General features: G+C 43.2%; 1 protein-coding gene across 5 annotated transcripts in view; it reads right to left on the bottom strand.

Annotated features, from left to right (window-relative positions):
• Positions 1 to 21,208, bottom strand: part of RNF144A (ring finger protein 144A) — an 80,242-nt gene extending 59,034 nt beyond the window's left edge. The window contains exons 1-3 of one of the 5 annotated variants that reach the window (XM_030489886.1): positions 17,879 to 18,019; positions 3,393 to 3,493; positions 560 to 649 (exon numbers count right to left, since the gene is read on the bottom strand). The gene's annotated coding sequence lies outside the window, so the exon portion shown is untranslated. Of the gene's footprint in view, positions 1 to 559; positions 650 to 3,392; positions 3,494 to 17,878; positions 18,020 to 21,055 lie in introns of those variants that run through there. The other 4 variants (XM_030489887.1, XM_030489885.1, XM_030489884.1 and 1 more) reach the window with 4 other exon arrangements.
• Positions 21,209 to 21,435: the final 227 nt, after the last annotated feature.

The raw sequence follows: 21,435 nt of genomic DNA, 5'->3' as shown, positions 1-21,435 counted from the left end.
GGACATTATATTATTAAACCAAGGACCATATATGAAAGCAAAACAGGCTCTGTTATAGAGATATAAAGATATGTTATATAAAGATATGAAGGCATATATTATATATTTATTTTATAGAGATATAAAAATAAGAGCCTTGTGAACCCATTTTAGGTAGTACTATAAAACTGTGCTTTGAAGACAGTAATTGAACTGCACATAACCAAACAAGTCTTTCTCTCTGTGCCTTGGACTTCACTAGAAAGTTAACTAGAATGCACATTCTGGGTTTCTTCCTACATTTAATTGGTAAATGAACCAATCATTTTCATTCCAGGGCTCCATAATTAAAAGCAAACTCTGACAAATTCTCTCCTCCATAGTAGTTTGGGCTATGTGGTTTAGATTTTTATGGGGGAACACAACAGCAATTCCAGACTATAAAAGCCATCTCTCAGGCACTTTCTTTTTTCTCCACAGCTCCTGTTTGCATAAGAGCCCTATAAAAAAGCACCTGCATTCGAAACTACATCTGTCTGTGCCCAGGCCAAGTGTTAAGACAGTCAAGGCAAACTCCTACCACAACAATCTCTCCTTTGTCAGTCACAGGGATCCCATGAGAAACCACCAACCAGTCTAGGAATTTGGCTCAAAGTAGTGTTAGACAAGCCTGAAAGACAAAAAATAAGGGTCAGACTTTATTTAGATTAACTGTTTAAAACCGGAACTAACAGCTCCATTCTGCCAATGAGCTTTTAAATTTGTGTGGTGTGACAACTGGTCTTAGTTAAGACAGACAAAATTTACCTCTTAACCCTTTCTACTCTCCGCATTTACGAGCTCAGTTTGAATTTATCTGCTTGGGAAAATTAATCCCATTACACAAGAGTTGTTTAGGGGTTTTTGGTTTTCGCTTGTTTTGGGGCTTTTTTGGTTGTTGTTTTTGTTTGGTTGGTTGTTTTGTGTTGGGTTGGTTTTGGTTTTTTTTAATTTTTTCTTTTTTTCTTTTTAATGCAATTGATTTCCAAGCCTCAAAAAAAAAAAAAAAAAAAAAAAAAGGAGAGAAAATTAGAAGGCCCAAAGCCCAACTAGAAATTAGTCTGGCTACTGCCATGAAAGACAATAAAAAAAAATTTCTATAAATACATTAACAACAAAGAGACGGCTAAGAACAATCTCTATCCTTTACTGGATGTGGGGGGAAACAGTGACAAAAGATGAGTAAAAGGCTGAGGTGCTCAAAGCCACCTTCGCCTCAGTCTTTAATAAGACCAGTTGCTCTCTGGGTACCCAGCCCCCTGAGCTGGAAGATGGGGGGGAAGGGGGAAGAATGAAGCCCCCATAATCCAAGGGGAAGTGGTTACCAACCTGAAACACCACTTAGACGCCTGCAAGTCCATGGGTCCAGGTCTGATCCACCCAAGGATACTGAGGGAGCTGGCAGAAGTGCTCACTGAGCCACTTTCCATCATTTATCAACAGTCCTGTCTAACTAGGGAGATCTCAGTTGACTGGAGGTTAGCAAGGGCTAAGTACAGACCTATCAGTCTGATCTCAGTGCCAGGGAAGGTTATGACGCAGATTATTTTGAGTGCCATAACGCAGCATGTACAAGACAACCTGGTGATCAGGCCCAGTCATCACAGATTTATGAAAGGCAGGTCCTGCTTGATTAACCTGATCTCCTTCTATGATATTGACCCACTTAGTGGATGAGGGAAAGGCTGCAGATGTTACCTGTCTAGATGTCAGTAAAGCTTTTGCCACTGTTTCCCACAGCATTCTCCTGGACAAACTGGCTGCTTATAGCTTGGACTGGTGCACTCTCCACTGGGTAAAAAAAATGGCTGGATGGCAGAGCTCAAAGAGTGGTGGTGAATGGAGTTAACTCCAGTTGGTGGCCAGTCACAAGTGGTGCTCCTCAGGGCTCAGTACTGGGGCCAGTTCTGTTTAGTATCTTTACCACTGATCTGGATGAGGGGACTGACTGCACCCTCAGTAACTCTGCAGGCAGCACCAAGTCGAGCAGGAGCGCTGATCTGCTTGAAGGCTCTGCAGATGGATCTGGACAGGCTGGACTGATGAGCCAAGGTAACTGGGGTTGTTTAGTCTGGAGAAAAGGAAGGTCGGGGGGACCTTATCACTCTCTACAACTACCTGAAAGGAGGTTGTAGTGAGGTGAGTGTTAGCCTCTTCTTCCAAGTAACAAGCAATAGGACAAGATGAAGTGATCTCAAGTAGCACCAGGAAAGGTTTAGATTGGATATTAGGAAAAAATTCTTCACCGTTTTGGTTGTCATTGGAACAGGCTGCCCAGGGAAATGATTGAACCACCATCCCTGGAGGTGATGTAGACGTGGAACCTGGAGATATGGTTTAGTGGTGTAATATGGTTTACAGTGTTAATTGGTTGGCGTCTATGATCTTAAAGGTCTTTTCCAACAATTCTATGATTCTATGAATTCAGAATACAGCAATTGGCAGGAGTCCTACTTTGACTTCAAGCTATTTTCCATTTTCAGATTAATCCAACAGTGTTATTTCTGAGAGAGAAATCATCAGCTCAGTTCCTTTCTAGTGAGTACTCAAAAAACCTGTATCCTCAAACTGAGTATGTAGATTTTTAACAAATACTTGTCCTTCATTACCAAATCTAAAAAATACTGCTTGAGATTAGTTTCCAGCCAAACACACAAGGTTCTGGTCTTCCTTACTCATCTTAAGTTTTAAACTACATACTATTTAAAAAATACTCATAATTATTGAAGCATGCCTTAACCTTTAGAATTTTTTAAAAATTAGCATTTTATTCCTGAAGCATTCTTATCCTCCACTCTCTGATCTCCATTTAAAGAGACATGTGATAAGGAAAAAATATCTACCATGCTTTTAGACAAAAAAACACAACAGAAAATGGTAGTTACTCAGGCAACCTTTACTTGAACAAGTTCAGACACATATATGATGTAACATTCTCAACTACTGATCAGTTATTCAACCACAGTTCTATCACCAGAAACAAGTTCTCTCCTCCCCTCTTGCACATCCTGCTCACTTTAACCTTACCCTCCTACTTGCTTCTTTGCCACAAATCCCGCTTGAAAAAAAATCAGGAAATCTGACAAAATGTTGCTGTTGCCCTCTTCCCACATCCTCTTGACATTTTAGGCGGGGAAAAAAAGTAACAAACAAAATCTATTTTCATTATTGTTTATCTGCTTGAAAAATAAGAAAACAGCTTTCTGGTGCTTAGGATCAGAAGGATCACTGGATGCAATGGGTTGTTAACCTGAACACCACACATTACTACCCATCTCCCAAGTACCCTGAAAGCAAGACAAGTGACTTGCACATGGCTAATAAATACTGCCTGGGCACATGGCCTGAATTCGGCTGGACACCAAGATACCCACCACTTCCTCTAATGGTGAGAAAGGCAATTCACTGGTTTGAAGAGCTGCAGCCATTCACCTTTTCATTTAGACCTTCAGCCAGTGGCTCCAGTTATGCCTCTCTAAATGGGAGGAGAAGGAAAATAAAACAAATGAAAAGGAAAGTAAAAGAGAGTTTAGTACAAGATACTTTCTTCTGAAGGCAGCTAAGATGCTCAGTCCCTTCTCATACTGTTGGGGTATGGTTTGTGTTTAAGCTGCCTGCAAAGTCCTTTCCTACAGCTCTGCCACAGATGTTTCCCAGCTCTTCTGCTGTCCCTTCTTCCTTAGCACAAAACTCGTCCTGGCTAGTACTTTAGGTTATTACATCAGCTTCACCCGACTCAGGCGTCTTCTGACCTCTTTCTTCCTCTTAAAATCTTGCCTTTGCCAGCAGTTCACTGAGCACTTCACTAACTGCTCCACCAGCACCGCCTTTGTGAGGCCCTCTCTCCCACTTCCATCTTTCAAGGCAGGAGGGATCCTGAGGAAACAATGCCTTTTTTATCAGCAGCATTTGTCTCTCCTCCTGTTTACTCCTGGGCAATCTCTTCAAGCCACAAAAACCCAGTTATCCTCTCTACAAAGGGACCTCACAGATTGACCTCTTATTCCAGGCCTCTCTCTCCTTACCCAAACTGAAAATTTCAATCCTCTTCTCTGACATTTCCTTGGAGATACCCAGCTACTAGGTTAAGCTCTACACAGAGCCAGACAAACCTCTTATCTCTCCTCCCACACAAGGCTTTCCCCAGAGGCTCTTCCTTGATTAGCCAGCATCCTGCCAGCCTGCAGGCTGACCATTATATTCAACAAGAACCTGTACATTTAAGTCCTGTAGAACAAACATACATAATATACATAAAACGCAGTCTTTTCCTTCTGATCTGTCAGACAACTAAAACGCGTATCCAGGCACTCAGGATCTTCCTCCTTTCCTCAGGCTTCAACCAAGAAAGTTTGACAAGCATTTCTGAAGCGGCATAAGCAACGGTCATCTCTCCTGCTGCCCTGCCATAAAAAAAAACAAAAAAACCCCCCCAAAAAAACCAAAAAAACCAAAAATTCCTTCTCCATAATTTTAATCATCTTCTCAACCTGTTTTCTCTCGACCATTTTTTACCAGTGTTTGAGAGCCAGCTGCCGACTTGCAATCAGCTTGTGACTTTGTCCTCCATCACCAACAGAAATCTATCTCAGAGATGTACCTGATAGATCAATCTATCCAACATATTTTAGACATGAGTCTTTGGATTACATTGAGTCTGTCCTAAAATTATCTGGACAGAGATTCAATAATAATAAATAAAACAAATGCAAACAAAAAAAAAAAAAAAATCTGCTCATCCCCCACCCTTTCCACATTAAATCACTACCAGGAATTTTTCACCACTAATAACTCCTGTGTCTCTTTTTTTATACCTCCTACAGGTTTTCAAAAGACCTTTTAAAAAAGGCATGAAAACTAGAATTTGAGTATTACTGTCACTAATGCTGTGCAAGACGTTTCTTTTATAAATCCCACCAGCAAAGGATTAAATTAGCCCTATCTCTTCTCTGTGCAATAGTGCACTTGTAACTTAAAGTTCTGCATCCAGCCTGATCCCTAATATTTACGCAGGATTGCTGCTTTCCAGAATGGAAAATCTCCCATACTAGGAATGTCCAGAAAACTTGCCACTGAGAAATCTGTCCGCATTCAGCCACACCCTGTGCACCTACCTTCAGTTTTACTCATCAAAAAGAAATAAATTCTCTGTGACTGCTTACTTATTAAAATCTGGGAATGACAGACTGGTAAACAGCATAATCGGCTTTTTTTGTTTTAAGCTTCTGTCTTACAAATGAACCTGCTAAATGATGTTTTGTCCAGGCCCAGTCCTGAAGCATCTTGATTCCCAATTTATTTCTCACTGGCATCTACTTGTTTGTATGTCACAGTCAGCTGCTGCTCCATTCACCGGGCATGCTTTTGCTGATGTGCTGTAATCATTCTCCCAACAATAAAGCTCTATCGTACAGAGCCACAAGCTTACAGGCAGAATTAGCAAACCTGTGTCAGGCTTAGCACAGCACTAGTGACAGATGCTGAAAGAAAGGCTGTGGGATCTGCTCTATATTTGTGTGACAGCCCATGGCTCATCTGCTTTTTGTGTCAGCCAAGAGTAGCTAGGAGGCATGAACGGCCGTGAAACTCATCTCTCTGCTTCATCCTGTCAGAGCTGATGATGCAGCTCACAGCCAGACAGCCACAGGGTCCAACGACAAAAGCTAAAGGACACATAAGAACAAGGATGAAGTTTGACAGGTTGTATGCACAAGAAGGAATTTCAGCTTTGGATTCTCACCTTTATGTATGGTGGTGACAACATCTGATTATGCAAAACATCATGTCTGCACCAGCCTCCTTACCCTTGTCAGGGGGCTGCATTTCATACAGTCCTACACCATCACCTCTACAGAAAGGGGAAGAACTGCAGGGTGAAAGATTAAATCCCTCAGCAATGACAACTCTCACAGCAGCCAAGGACACAACACACTCAAAGGGAAATTCTGCTGTGCAAGGTATTTACATGCCACACAAAAAACAGAAGTCCTGTGATCCCTGTACCAGGGAGGTTACATCCTGAAACGCTTAAGCAGAACTTGAGTGTACAATTTAGTGAAGAGAGAGGCACAATATGAGCTTTGGGCAAAGTTCCTTGCTGTTCAGTGCCAGCCTAACTCTGATGCCATTCAAGCCAGGAACTGAAATTCCCATGGACTCCCTGGAGGAGAGTCTGAAGCTACCCACCTGCCACAGTCCTCCCCTATGATTTACATATCCCACACCATTTTCTCTTGGCAAGTGTTATGTAGGCTACCACAGCTGAACAGTTATTTATCTGGCTGGTTCATGACAATAAGTTGCTTTATATCACATTAGATATGGGAAGCTCTTTAAAGGCTTTTTACAGAAAGCAGCTATATGATTTCATGAAAACAGAAAGCCTCAAAGCACAGTGCTAAAACATATTTTAATAGATCTACTCATACTAATACAGGAGATACTGTGTGCTGAAAACAGGGAAATATATGATAGGCCAGAAGATTGAATTACTAGCTTTGCTTTGAACCTGACAGCTATTACTACTCTATCAAATCCTGGATGCACTTGCAGAAGAAGCCTTGTCATTTTGGATTTGTAAGAAGAGATGGTCTTAACTTGGGTTTAACTACCAGGTTTACTATAATACTGCAATAGAAAAGCATGCGCAATTAAGCTTTCATGAGAAGGAAGCTCCCCATACACACACACTGCTCATTAAAAAGTTGGAATGGAAAATGTCTTCCCTATATTTATTTTTCCCTCCAATGAAGAACAAACATTTAAAATCTACTGTTAGCATAATGAAATCAGCATTTCATGTTTATCTTACTAGAGAAGGTTTTGTAATCCTTCCAGATGATCTTCAAATGCAGTAAAGTTGACACAATATTGTACGATTCTTATAAAAAGGGAGATGTAGGCACATCACACTACTTTGAATAGTCTTAATACTGCATAGGGAAAAACGATGGCTAGCTAGTCTAGTTTAAGGAGAAATATCAAAATAATTTGATTATGATTTGGATAGAAGTGCCAAGTGGTGCAAGTCTGAATTTTGGAAAATTTCTACCCATTCCTCAGACATGTATGAGAACATAAACCCATTCCTCCATTTGCAAGTATTTAAAGCTACTGCTCACTTGAGGTACTAGAGAAATTAAACAGGAGTCCAATGGCAGGTTCAGCACGACCTAGAATTCCACACAGGTTTAACCCAACCTCATTCTGACAGTCAATCACAAAGGGACCAGAGAAGTTGCTGCTCATCTCAGATACTTCGAAACATACAAAGTATTTCACTGGAGAAAAGGCAGTAGATTTCATTTTGTTGTTGGTTTTTGTGCAGTTGTGTTTGTCTGTTTTGGGTGTGGTTTTGGTGGGGTTTTTTGTTGTTGTTTGGTTTATTCAAGTTTTTTCTCTTTATTAAGGAAATTTTAATTTTAAATGCTCTAGATTCACATTCCTGCAGTCCCAAAGAGCCTCCATTTGCCTTTGAAACTTGAGCACACAAGAGACTCACCAGGCAAAGAGAAACACACAGGGCAACTCCTTTCAGGCCACAAGATGTCCACAGAACATGAGACAGAGGTACACAGGATGGCCGAGTTACAACTGCATTTTGTGTAGTTTACAGCCAGATAGACAGATTTGGCAATGGTTTGATCAGCTACACAGCCAAAACAAAAGCAAAATAGGAGGCAAAAAGAAATTGATATAATGGCATTATCCCAAAGCATACACTCCCTATATTCCTCTGTCTTTGTGGGAGTACTCTCCCTATGCCTGTTGGATAAGAGCTGTACAGTGACTGTGAATGGTCTTCCTGTGTCTTGTGTTGTATCAGCACATTTACCAAAGGTGTTGTATGTGTTAAGAGTGGACTATGGTCCTTTGATAGAAAAGGGCATTAAAATATGTGAGTTATCTTCAGTTTTCTGCCTCAAGTTTCCAATGTAGCTTCAAAACCAAGCCAGCCAACCAACACTCCCCAACACACACAGAATATAGGGATAACATGTAAAAGGTGGGAATGATCTGAACAAGAACCGTCTAGAGGAAAAATACAGCTCTGTATGGAGGGCACGCAGCCCCTTCTCTGTGTATTTATTTAAATCATGGCATGCAATGCTGTAATTCGTACCACCACAGTAGTCAAAGGCCCCCATTCAGCATGGCTGCCTCCACGGCTAACACTAGACAATCCTCTAATAAGGTTCTGAAATAACTCACATCTTTCCCACCATACAGTACTGCTCACTCAATTACAGTCAGCTACAGACACACCAAGTCTTTACACACTAAGAGTTCATACACTTTTAAGATGTACCATCAGATGCCCAATGCTCTGGTTCATTTTGGGACAGATTGCCCTGAAGTCACTCTCTTTGCATTTGCATGTTTTTTATATGTGGTACTTCACCAGAATAGACGACATCTTCCAAAGCATACAGCATTACAGGAAAACCACTATATTTATATTATCCTTTTCCGAGGAACTCATCTTGTTTTCTTTGCAGATTCATTATATTACTCTACTGTTAAAATCATAAGAAATGTCAACATTCAAAAGCAGCATGTATTTTTGGAAATGATTTATACAAAGTATCCCTATTTCAAAATATCATAATTTTCTTGTTTCAGTGTACTGAATCACTGCTGAGTAGGAAGAAAAAAAAAAAAAAAAGAAACTGGAGGGTTTTTTCTATTATTATGAAAAGTAATAGTTATTTTAGAGAAATGAGAATTGTATATTCAGAAAAAAAGTTCTCAGGCAAATCAGAAATTTTTTTCTGATCCCTGCAGATTTCCCATCATTGTAGATATATATTAGTTTTAAATGGCAGGAACCACCTCAATTAAAGAGAAAGTCAATTTGGCACTTAGACTCTGTAACTATATAATGATGCGACACAAGAGACTGTTATCATGAAGCCCTCTTGAGCTTTTATAAATGCATCAAAGCAATATGTGCTTATATCTGATGTATGTATTCAAAAATAAGATGTCTATACCAAATACAAACACAAGTCTTTCAAATTATTTCTTATTGTCATGTTACAGCATTTACCATTTTTGAGTACCAAGTTCTACATATTTTCACTGAATGAAAATAATCAAAGCTCTGATGAATGTCTGAGAGGGATCTCAGTGAGGAACCTCTGATTTTTTCCCACTCAAGCACTGGAACATTTGGACAGTGGACACAAAGACTGACTAACATGAAACACCTAAGCTCAGGTCTACAGCGTCCATAAAGAGCATTTCCCACACGCTTCTTCAAAGACCTACTTGCTGATGGTTAGATACCTCCTACAGCCTTTCAGTAACTTTCAAAAGCACAGACAAATCCTGTCTTCCCAATCATTATCTCCAAATACCTGTTTAGAAGCAGGCTGTTCACTTTTAGCTTCATGTAGTTATCAGTATGTTCTTCAAGCTGCTCTGGTCCCTCAGACAAACAGTGACACTCCCCCCACCTTACTCTGTGCTGGTTTTCCCCTTCCCCTCCCAAAAGGTGAGCAGCCTGGGTGAAGGAATGGGTCTTTCTGACTTGCTAGCAGTTTTACACAGGCCTTGCCGTAATGCAGGCAGTTACACAGGGTAAAGTTAGGGCTGCTGTTGCTGTTTCTAAAGCAATAAAGCTGTACTTGACTTAAAGGTCATTTTCTTTGTTTGCTTTAGACACACACGCCCCCAATTAACAACTTCTCAGCTTAAAGAAACATTAAAGAAACAAAAGCCAAAGTTCATAAAGCATTTATCAGAAGTCTCTAAACTAGAAAAGATATAGACCTTACCATAACCTGACAGATTTCTACCGTCTTTCATTTAAGACTATTTCCCTTAAATTTCTTTAACCGTAAAGATTCCCCCCCCCCTTTTTTTTTTTAAATGATTTCTCCTCTTTCATATCAAACTGCAGATACTATGAATTCTTCAAAACCGCAATAACCAGAAGGGCTGTCCAATTCCCATATCACCCATGTTCAGGGAAACATGAAACAGGGTGACATGAAAGCCCCCTTGGTATTGAGAAGACAAGTGGATTTTCATGTTAGTTGAGGTAACTTTGATAGGACATCCTGATGTGCCTTTCCATGGATTGTTTTACCCTGTCACTCTCCAAGTTGTAATTTTAGTAACACTCTGTCCAAGGTAGCACAAAGACTAGTTTTGGGGTGGGTTTTTTTTTGAAGGGGGGTGTGGGGGTGGATTGTGAGGGGGTTTTGTTGTCTTCCAAAAAATAGCACCATCTTCATCTTTCTTCCACAGCTCAAGACCCAAATTAGTTGACATCACAGTGAGAAATACACAGTTATTTCAATGAAAAGAACATTTCAGCCTCAAGGGGTGAGAAATTAGGCTGTATGAGAAAAGATACTAATGTGAGAGTTAAAAACCAAGATCCTGAATGACCCTACTGCCCTTCCAGCGATCCCTCCTGAAGTTACTACTAGCAGCAGTGCTGCCTGCCAGAAAAATGGTACATTGCTATTATTAGCACAATGAGGGGACATGATGGTTTGACTCTTCTCTATACTGGCAGCCATGTTGTATCATTCCATCCAAAAGCAACAGTTCTCACTAATGAAAGTAACAAGCAGAGGCCTGGAGACCAGTACAGTAGAATTGTGAAGGAAAAAACAAAACCATAGCAAAGAAACCCAAAAAAACCCATGCAGCCCTTTTAGACAAGAGAAAACAAAAGGGTGATTTTCCCAAGGAAGAGCAGCCCTTGAAAACACATTTACTATAATGTCACTACAATAAAGTTTCATAGCAGTAGTCTACATTGAAAGGTGGGGAATACAGCCATAAACATTATATTTCATTCAAATCTGTGATCTTCAGCTGTTTAAGGAGCTAATGGAAATGTGAAGTGACTGCTGAAAATATTTAGCTCTAACTGACAGTTTGCTAAAAAGACTATCACACTCTCTGGATTTATGAGTCGCTTAAGGATTTGCATAACTTGATTTCAAGCTCAGTATCTAATGTGAACTGAAGTTAGAACTACATTGCTGCTCCCTCTAAAGTGAGATTTTTTTTCAAAGGCAATGTCAACCTGGAACAAGAGAGAAGTGGGGTATCACCCTCCTAATGTCTCTTTGCTGATGCAAAGGGGACAGTAAAACAAGCAAGAACTATACATTTCACCTTCAGTGTCACTGGTAAAAGACTTGAGAATTTTCAGACATAAATCCACACAAAGCATGTGGCTGATGCTGCTGCTCCAGTGGAACATCACATCATGGAAGAAAGGAGGTAAATATGAAAGGTTACCTATTCTGAACACCACCACAGCTGATGCGCAAGGAGGGCAGCGATTCAATGCAAGCCAAGGTCCAGCAGCGTTTGCTCAGGCAAGCAGAGGTAAGAAACTGCAGCGGAGAGGAGGATTAACTCACAGTGAGAATGGTGCTCTCGGAGCCACACAGATGCAAAGTACAGGGCACAGCTGAACCGACATACTGAGCCAACAACAGCATGGACAGGTGCCAGGGTCCGCAAGAGAGGTTAGCACAAGCCTCGTATAGTACAAATGCTCCTAACATAACCTTTCCCAGGGCTGGGGACTGTCACATCACAAGATAAAGAAAGGCAAACTAGCTTGGAGCCTTGAGAAAAAGCTTATACTCTGCAGGTGTGTATGAATGGATGAAAATCCATGAACTTAAGGCTTTAACTGCCTCCAGAGCTGCAAATGAGATAACACACACTGCACCCTTAGGAACTGGTTGGCATCAACACATGTGGCAACTACAAAGTTCATCACCATGTTGTGCTTCACAGCCTTTACAGATTTCATCTCTCAGTGACTAACAGGAAGAGTTGCCTGGACTGGTTTAACTGCAGCTTACCCAAGGCACAAAGGCTATGACCTCAGCTCAGTCTTAAGAGCAAGCCAGAGCCCAGCTGGTCCTGAGGATCAGCTGAAACCAAACCTCAAGATGCAACAGGCACCAATAGCTGCTGAGAGCTGGCACATGCCTTCTACAGCCATGACCATGGTTATTCCAGCTTTCCAGCTACAGTTAGTGAAACCTAGTGGATGTTGTCACTATATCTTTGCTACACACACAACTAGCAAACAATAATTGACACAAGCATAACCTAGTAATTTAAAGTAGAGAGAAATGTCAACTGTGAACTTTTCAAAAATCCAAGATGTCGATGTATATCAGAAGTACAAAGAGCATCAGGAAAAATATCGAAAGCTTCAAATAGGGGGGGTTGCTTATTTGTTTTGTTTTGTTTTTTTATTTAAATATGGGCCACCTCTCTACAAATCTAACACATCTTACACATATCTTCAATGTGTACACATGGTCAGCATTTTTTCCACAAAAGTAAGAATGGACAGTACACAAAGGTAGAAGTAATGCATAATTAATCTAAAGTAGGTGTAGTTATTTTTTCCTCTAGGCTCCAAACACATGACAAGATATATATTAAGCATGAAGAAAGATGATAGAACAATATTAATCAAATCAGCATGAAGAAACAAACAGAACACCGCAAGATGCATTCAACATATCACTGCGCAAAAGTGATCAGCTAACTGAAAGGGTCACAGTGTATGCTTATGTAAAACAAATACAGAGGAAAAATATGAAAGTAAGGCAGAATTGCTTCAGTTTAAGCCCTATGAAGTCATATACTCCATTGGGGAACAACCTTTATACAAGACAACTAAAAGAACCCTAAAAGTTTCTGGGAGTCTAAAGAATTGCTATTAGAAAACAAAATAGAGAAAAAAAAAGTTAAAATAATTTTAACAAAAGGAAATTCTTATTTTCATTCAAATGCTGTATGAAGAATAGTATCAGAATATAACATTTAAAAATCCAATGAGCCCTTCCTTTCTCATCATGCACTTTCTGCAGTATTACAAAGCTATTTAAAGCTGAAGATTAAACACTTGCTCTTCCTACATATTCAAATTTTTTTACAAAAATAGCCAAAGAGGAAGTAACAGTCTAATTTGGTAGGAGGCTTGCCAGGCTGGCCAGGAAAGCTTTAAACTAGATGTGTTGGGGGAGGGGAGCACTGATCCATCCCAACATTCCTGGTCAGTTGCCAGCACCTGTAATAAGTGCTTGGAGTGATGTAGAGATGTTCCAGCTGCCCCAGCCATAGAGTCGGCTGCATTTGGAGCTCGGCTAAAGTGCCTCTATACAAACGCCCGTAGTATGGGGAGCAAGCAAGAGGAATTAGAGATGTGTGCAAGGCTACGGGAATATGATGTCACTGGTATCACAGAAACATGGTGGGATGGCTCCTGTGACTGGAGTGTCGGAATGGAAGGTTACAGGCTGTTTACAAAAGACAGGCCAGGCAGATGGGGAGGGGGTGTTGCTATCTATGTCAGTGATAGGCTAGAGAGTATGGAACTCTGTCTGGGGACAGGTGATGAGGTAACAGAGTGTTTGTGGGTCAGGATCAAAGGGAAAACAGCAACGGGGGACGTTACGGTGGGGATCTGTTACAGGCCGCCTGATCAAGAGGACTCTGTGGATGAAGTGCTCTATAGACAGATAGGAGCAGCCTCACGCTCGCAGGCCCTGGTCCTCATGGGGGACTTCAACTATCCTGACATCTGTTGGAGGGATGGTACGGCCCGGCACGAGCAATCCAGGAGGTTCCTCGATTGTGTGGAAGACAACTTCCTCTTTCAAGCAGTAGAGGAGCCGACAAGGAGAGGTGCCATGCTGGACCTTGTGCCCACCAACAGGGACGGACTGGTTGGAAATGTGATGCTCCAGGGCAGCCTTGGCTCTAGTGATCACGAGATGGTTGAGTTTGAGATCCTCAGGACGGTGAGAAGAGCGTGCAGCAAGCTCACTGCCCTGGACTTCAAGAAAGCAGACTTTGGCCTCTTCAGGAACCTCCTTAGTAAGGTTTCATGGGATACAGTCCTAGAGGGCAGGGGGGCCCAAGACTGCTGGTCAGTATTCAAGGATAACCTGCTACGTGCTCAAGAGTGTTGCATCCCGACTAGAAGAAAGTGCAGCAGGAGGGCCAGGAGACCTCCATGGATGGACAAGGAGCTGCTGAGGAAACTTAGAGGGAAAAAAGAAGCTTATAGAAGGTGGAAGCAAGGACAGGCGGCCTGGGAAGAAGATAGGAGCATTGCCCGAGAAGCTAGGGACCAGGTTAGGAAAGATAAGGCCCAGCTAGAATTAAGTTTGGCAAGGGATGTAAAAGATAACAGGAAAGGATTCTATAGATACGTAGCAAATAAAAGACAGACTAGGGACAATGTAGGCCCTCTCCACAAGCTATCAGGAGAACTGGCTACCATGGATTTGGAGAAGGCTGAGGTTCTTAATGACTTCTTTGCCTCAGTCTTCACCAGCAAATGCTCTGACCACACAACCCAAGTCTTGGAAAGCAAATGCAGGGACTGTGAGAATGAAGACCTTAGGCCCACTGTAGGAGAGGATCAGGTTCGAGACCATCTTAAGAACCTGAATGTGCACAAGTCCATGGGACCTGATGAAATCCATCCACGGGTCCTGAAAGAGCTGGCGAATGAAGTTGCTAAGCCACTGTCCATCATATTCGAAAAATCCTGGCAGTCAGGTGAAGTTCCCGATGACTGGAAGAAAGGCAATATAACCCCCATTTTCAAGAAGGGGAAGGTGGAAGACCTGGGAAACTACAGACCAGTCAGCCTCACCTCTGTGCCTGGCAAAATCTTGGAACAGTTTCTCCTGGAAAACATGCTAAGGCACATGAAAAACAAGGAGGTGGTTGGTGACAGCCAACATGGCTTCACTAAGGGGAAATCCTGCCTGACCAGTTTGGTGGCCTTCTATGATGGAGCCACGGAACTGATGGACAGCAGCAGAGCAGTTGATGTCATCTACCTGGACTTGTGCAAAGCGTTCGACACTGTCCCGCACAACATCCTTGACTCTAAATTGGAGAGACATCAATTTGATAGATGGACCACTCGGTGGATAAAAAACTGGCTCGACGGCCGCATGCAAAGAGTTGTGGTAAATGGCTCGATGTCCAGTTGGAAACCTGTAACGAGTGGTGTCCCTCAGGGATCGGTGTTGGGACCGGTCCTGTTCAACATCTTTGTCGGCGACGTGGACAGTGGGATTGAGTGCGCCCTCAGCAAGTTTGCAGACGACACCAAGCTGTGCGGTTCGGTTGATACGCTGGAGGGAAGGGATGCCATCCAGAGGGACCTTGACACACTTGTGAGGTCCTACACCTGGGTAGGGGCAATCCCAGGCACTGCTACAGGCTGGGCAGAGAAGAGATTCAGAGCAGCCCTGCAGAGAAGGACTTGGGGGTGCTGGTTGACGAGAAGCTTAACATGAGCCGGCTTCAGTGTGCGCTTGCAGCCCAGAAAGCCAACCGTATCCTGGGCTGCATCAAAAGAAGTGTGACCAGCAGGTCGAAGGAGGTGATCCTGCCTCTCTACTCTGCTCTTGTGAAACCTCACTTGGAGTACTGCATACAGTTCTGGTGTCCTCAACACAAAAAGGACATGGAGCTGTTGGAGCGAGTCCAGAGGAGGGCCATGAGGATAAGAGGGCTGGAGCACCTCCCATATGAAGACAGGCTGAGAGAGCTGGGGCTGTTCAGCCTGGAGAAGAGAAGGCTGCGTGGAGACCTCACAGCAGCCTTCCAGTATCTGAAGGGGGTCTATAAGGATGCTGGGGAAGGACTCTTCCTTAGGGACTGTAGTGGTAGGACAAGGGGTAATGGCTTCAAACTTAAACAGGGGAAGTTTAGACTAGATATAAGGAAGAAGTTCTTTACAGTGAGGGTGGTGAAGCACTGGAATGGGTTGCCCAGGGAGGTTGTGGATGCTCCATCCCTGGCGGTGTTCAAGGCCAGGTTGGACAGAGCCTTGAGCCACGTGGTTTAGGGCAAGGTGTCCCTGCCCATGGCAGGGGGGTTGGAACTAGATGATCTAAAGGTCCTTTCCAACCCTTACGATTCTATGATTCTATGAATTTGAAACAGGGTCAAAAAATAAGAATACAATATAAGCTGATTCATAAGCAACAGAGCCAGTAAAATCCAGTTTCCTAGGAATGTGTGTAAAAGTTGTAGGAAAACTTCAGACTGCAATCTCTCCTTCAGCAGGCATCTTTCCATCTGCCTAGGCTGCCTGCTGCCAGAAAACTTGTAGGTTTACTGGAATAAGCTTCTACCCCACTCACAAATGCAACTGGAATTGGTCAAGAGTTTTAAAAGTTTCTAAGAGCAAAAGGCAGACATTCACAGCAAGCTGCACAGAATCTATTTTCTCAGAAAAACAAGCTAAAAATATATATACACTGACTGCTGATAGCTTGAATTTGCACTATTACAAGACTGCACTGAAGACATAAGCCTGACCACACAAGTCACAGAGCATTGCCCTCATTCCATCTGGATGGATGTATTTCTTAATACAGGTATAGAGTAGCAACAGAAAGAAAATCAGAGTTAAACAACACGCATTTTCCTCCTAAGAGGACACAAACATTGTCTAAAGCCCCAACAAAGAGGTATTTGGGCAGGAAGCAGGTTCTGCTCACCAACACCACCCTTACGCAGCTACCCTGCATAGCCACTGTGGGCAGACAGCCCTGACTGAAAACAGTTGGGAATTCACCAGAATGGTTTGGAAGGGGACCTTTAAAGATCATCTATTCCAACCCCTCTGCTACTGGAAGTGCTCAAGGTCAGGTTGGATGGGGCTTTGAGAAAAACCTGATCTACTGAAAGATGTCCTTGTCCATGGCAGGGGGGTTGGACTAGATGATCTTTGAAGATCTTTCCCAACCCAAACCATTCTGCGACTCTATGATCAGTGATAACCTGGCTTCCTCGAAACTTCTGCCACCTTACCAGGAACAGGCTGCACAGGTCTGCCAGAGCTTGTGAATACAAACTACCTGAAACAGCAGGAGGCTCCTCAGAGTCTGCACTGCTTGACAAAATTAAAGCTTCATTATCAACATACCCAAACCTGGAAAGGATGCTCAAGGGCAATGTGCTGAGAAAAGACAGACACTAGAAGTCATAATAACAAGTGCTTCAGGAAAGCCAGTATGGGTGGGACAGCATGTGATCACTTTTGACAATTCTGCTGCATCTGCCCCCAGCAGACATTGCTTACAGAGAAATTCGAGGGTAAAAAGATATTTTTAATATATATATGAAATATATAAACTAGAAAATATTATATATAAAATATGTTTAATATATATACACATATATATAACTACACATAAAGGAGATTAATATCTGCAAGATGAAGAAATCCACACATGGTCTCCTCTGTATGGATCCTAACTGGCAATAAAAATGAATCAGAATGTCTGGTAAACAGCAATAGCATAATAATAAGCATAGGCAGAAGCTGATCATGTAACAGATTACGGTGGGCCAATAATAGATTGTTGCCTTAATATATTTTCCTAAGTTCATCTTCATATTCCTCACTAACTTACTATAGGAGTCCTCCACAAGGGCTGGATGTGTACGACAGTTGCAGCTATTACCCAATTCTTATGCTGCATATGATCTATTTACTAGAGGCTGGAGCTGGGATGAAGGCAGGTCAGCCAGAACTTCTTCCAAGAACGACAGTGATAGTTTTCACAGACTGTAGTTCTGAGTGGAGTTTTACGATAACAGGAAATAACCCCAATACTCCAGAAACAAAACAGACAGTAAAATTTCCAAGTGCAAGAGTATAAAGACTCCAAAGCTTTGGAACCTTGCTGTTCACAAGCAAAGCAGTGACCAGTGCAAACCAAGTTGAGCATTTGTATGTAGTAAAAAATAAGTTATGCTGGAAACTTAGTTTAACTTAGAAAGTTAGCATCTGTTATTTTTCATACAACCTGGCAAGACTCACCTTTACTTGCAAGTATTTCAGATGATCCTTTGGCTATCACACAGTAGAAAAGCTTATATTAAATAAACTTAAGTCCATTTCTTCGATCATAAGTCATTTCTATTAAACGAACAGGATGTAGTTGTGAACTGCCGTAGTGATACCTGGAGGATAACAGCAAAGTACTGTAATGCAATAGCCACCACTCACTTGCTATTCTTTGAATAAAAAGATGAAAACAATGCTACAAGAGGGAAATAACATCATCTTTCCAAGACTAGAATCGTCTGATGAGAATACTTCCTTCACAGTAAATAAAACTACCAGACACATTGGTTCACTTTCTCTGTTCCTCGTTTTCCTTCAGCCTCTAAGAAGGGACACCGCTGGTGTCACCACCATAAATGGCACCATCAGCAAACAATCAAGCTCTTTGAAAACCCATTTCGTACTAGCACTGCCAGCTTCAGTATTCACTGCCTGCATACACAGAACTGTAAGCACTTCTGATCTGATTATGAAATAGAAAAATCAACCCCATCACTTTGCAGCAGGCAGCCAAAGGAACAAATGTATTTTCAACAGCTCCTCCCAGCTATGAGAAGTGAAAAATAGAAATTATCATTATGATCTTTTTGTCTGATCTCCTTCAAAAGGTCATGGGAAAATTAATATTACGAGCTCATTTCTGCAAAGCAAAATAGAAAAGGATCCTGTCTTATAAAAAGAACAGCTGATCTAAGTTAGACACAGCAGAACTGCCAAACCATTCAAACTGAGTGGTAGGCTGTTTTTTTATTGTTTTCCATTTCCTTTTTGTAACTCAAGATACAAATAGGAATACACTGAAAAGCAAATCTCCTAATCAAACCATAAACTGCTAACTCAACTGCCCAACTATTAATACTACTCCACAGGAAACATGGTGGTAAATATAACAGGTTCCAATTCCCCTGCTACATCAGGTCTCTAGGAGGGAAAGGGTCTATGTCCACAGACCAAGCTGTGGGACGATCAGAGTTGTTATTTTACCCTGAATCAGAACCAGGAGGGCAAACAACAGTCTTCTGCCAGCCTATGAGAGCATTCTTGTAAATACAGCAGATACACTGAAGCCATTCATACCACCAGTGTGGCACTGCAGCCAAAACTCATGGTTAAGACAGTAGCCTTGTCTGTTGGCTTAACTGAAAGGAAAGTTGTAAGAAGTTATAAAAAAAAAAAAAAAAACCACAGAAAGCATGACAGAGACTTGGAATGTAGTACTGAAAAAAGTTAGAAACAAAAGCAGTTAAGCAAATATATAGGTTGTTTTTTTATTATTATTACAGAAATTATTGCCTTAAAATACTGAAATATGCAAAGTCCAGGTTTTAAGTGAAGGTAATTTATACAACTGTGCTTCAAGAGCAAAAATACACAATAACTGTTTGCAGATGAAAAACACGTGATCTGATCTAGCAGCTCCCAGAATAGGAACAAGGGCGATTTGGAAAGGAGGGGAAATCAACCCTTTGTTTTATCTAAAGCATGGCACATTCAGAGTAGTTTTATCAGATTGAAACATCCGTCATTGTACTACTCTTTCAGTCACAGATGGTTTCTCCCCCTTATAATAGACAGACTGGCACAAGAGGGTAATGAGACACGATGGCCAATGAAAAGAGGGGTAGAGGAATAAAACTTCATTGGGACCAGGGGAAATCCTGTCTTTTTCAAGTAGCTCCTAAGCAAACACTGAGATTTCACCATGACCATCACTCTTTTCTCACTTGATCTTGCTTCAGTCAGGTATTTAATGAACTTCAAGTCAGGTAATTTTGCCCTGGCATTACCAGGATGCAGCAATTTAAATTCTCCCACACTGAAAAGTCCCATCTAAGCATAAACTGAACAGCTGCTTTAAACGCACAAACCTGCCCCTCAGCACAGCACATATCCATAGCCCCTTCTACCCCCCCATCCCTTCTCTACATCTCATGTCTGCAAGAGGACCACGCACAAGCAAACAAAAGGCCAGCAACCAGGAGTTTACAGTACCAACGTAATCTCTCCAGTAGTACTCTGCCCAAGAACACTGACTTCAGCTGTGGCTGCTCCTGGGTCAGCACCGATAAGCTGATGTAAAATGAAGCAATCCATTTCACAATGCAAACAGTTTTTTGGCTACACGGGGAACAATATAAACAAATGGATCTCTATATAAATCATTATTCACGCTTATTGTAGAACACAGAATAATGTTCCAGGGCAGAAATGACAGTATTTCCAAGGACAGAGTGGAAACTCAAATGGCTTCTGTCTTATTCCACCAGCCTGCCCCATTGACATTCCCTACTCCAGCTCTATAGAAGCAACAAAAACAAGGAGATCCTAGGGCTCGATTTTTCAGGGACAAGATACCCTTGGTTTAAAAGGACACTGGAGATACAGGGAGTAGGGGAACCACCTTATTATCATACATATGCTTTTTTCCAACACATCAAAAAAGTAAACGGTAGCATCTCTTCAGTGCAGTGAAGGAAGAAAAAATACAAGCATAAAAAAAAAAAAAAAACCAACAAAAAACCCTAAACGCGTCCTACTCCTACTTTTTCCACCCCTGCAACCAAAGCGAACCAGTTTATCCTCAAACTGCACACTTCACTTGTGTCTGAGCACAGCGACTGTAGATGTCAATCCACACACTCCTTTATCTTCACCCCCTCCAAGCGCGGCTATTGCATTCCAAGGCACTGGACCGTCTGACGAGGCTTTAGCTCATTTATGGCAATCCCAGCGCAGAAAACACGCGAGCCCAAGCGACCGCTTTCACTGCGTGCCCAGCAACACCCGCTGCAAGCCGCACCGCCGGCAGCACCGCTCCCGCCCAGGTATCGCTACCAAAACCGGCACCCCCGCCCCACATGGAAGCGCCACCTCGCCGGCAAAGGGGCACGGCAGAGCGGGAACCGCGCTGTTTCTGCCCTCACAGCACCCCTCGGGGGAGGCCCGCAGCCCGCCGACGGGCGTCTGTGCGGCAAGCGGCAGGCAGAGCCCTTTACGTAAGGGGATTCGGCTGCTCCACTGCCGCTGCGGGGACACCGCCACCCCCCGGGGCTCAGCGGGGCGGGCGGAGGTGCCCCCACCTCCCGGCCGCAGCCCTCCCGCCACGCCCGGCTCCCCCTCACCGCCCGCTCATTGCCCAGGTCGCCTTACCCTGCGGCTGCAGCCCCAGCCGGCGCGGGGCGGCCCGCGGAAGGTGCGCGACGCCCCGCGCTATCCCGCCGCCCCACGCATGGTGTGCCCCCGCCGCGGGGCCGCAGTGTGCGCGGCGGGCGCCACTCCCGGGCTTTTCTGCAGAGGGGGCGCAGGGGGTGTGGTGAGGGCGGGCGGGGGCGGGCGCGCCCGCAGCTGGGCGGGCGCCATTAACCGCCGCGCCGCCGCCGCCCGCTTTGAAGCGGCCGCCCCGCTCCGCCGCTCCAGGCACTGCGGCACCCCCTGGCGGCGGCGGCGGCGGCGGCGGCGGCGGCGGCGGCGGGCGGCGCTTCCCGGCCCGGCGGGCACGGGGATCCCGGGATTTCCCGCTTGGCAGCGCC

Source organism: Strigops habroptila, chromosome 6 (assembly GCF_004027225.2).
Source record: "Strigops habroptila isolate Jane chromosome 6, bStrHab1.2.pri, whole genome shotgun sequence".
Taxonomy (NCBI): Eukaryota; Metazoa; Chordata; class Aves; order Psittaciformes; family Psittacidae; genus Strigops; species Strigops habroptila.
Note: the sequence above shows the minus strand (reverse complement) of the source record. Positions and strands in the feature narration are given on the sequence as shown.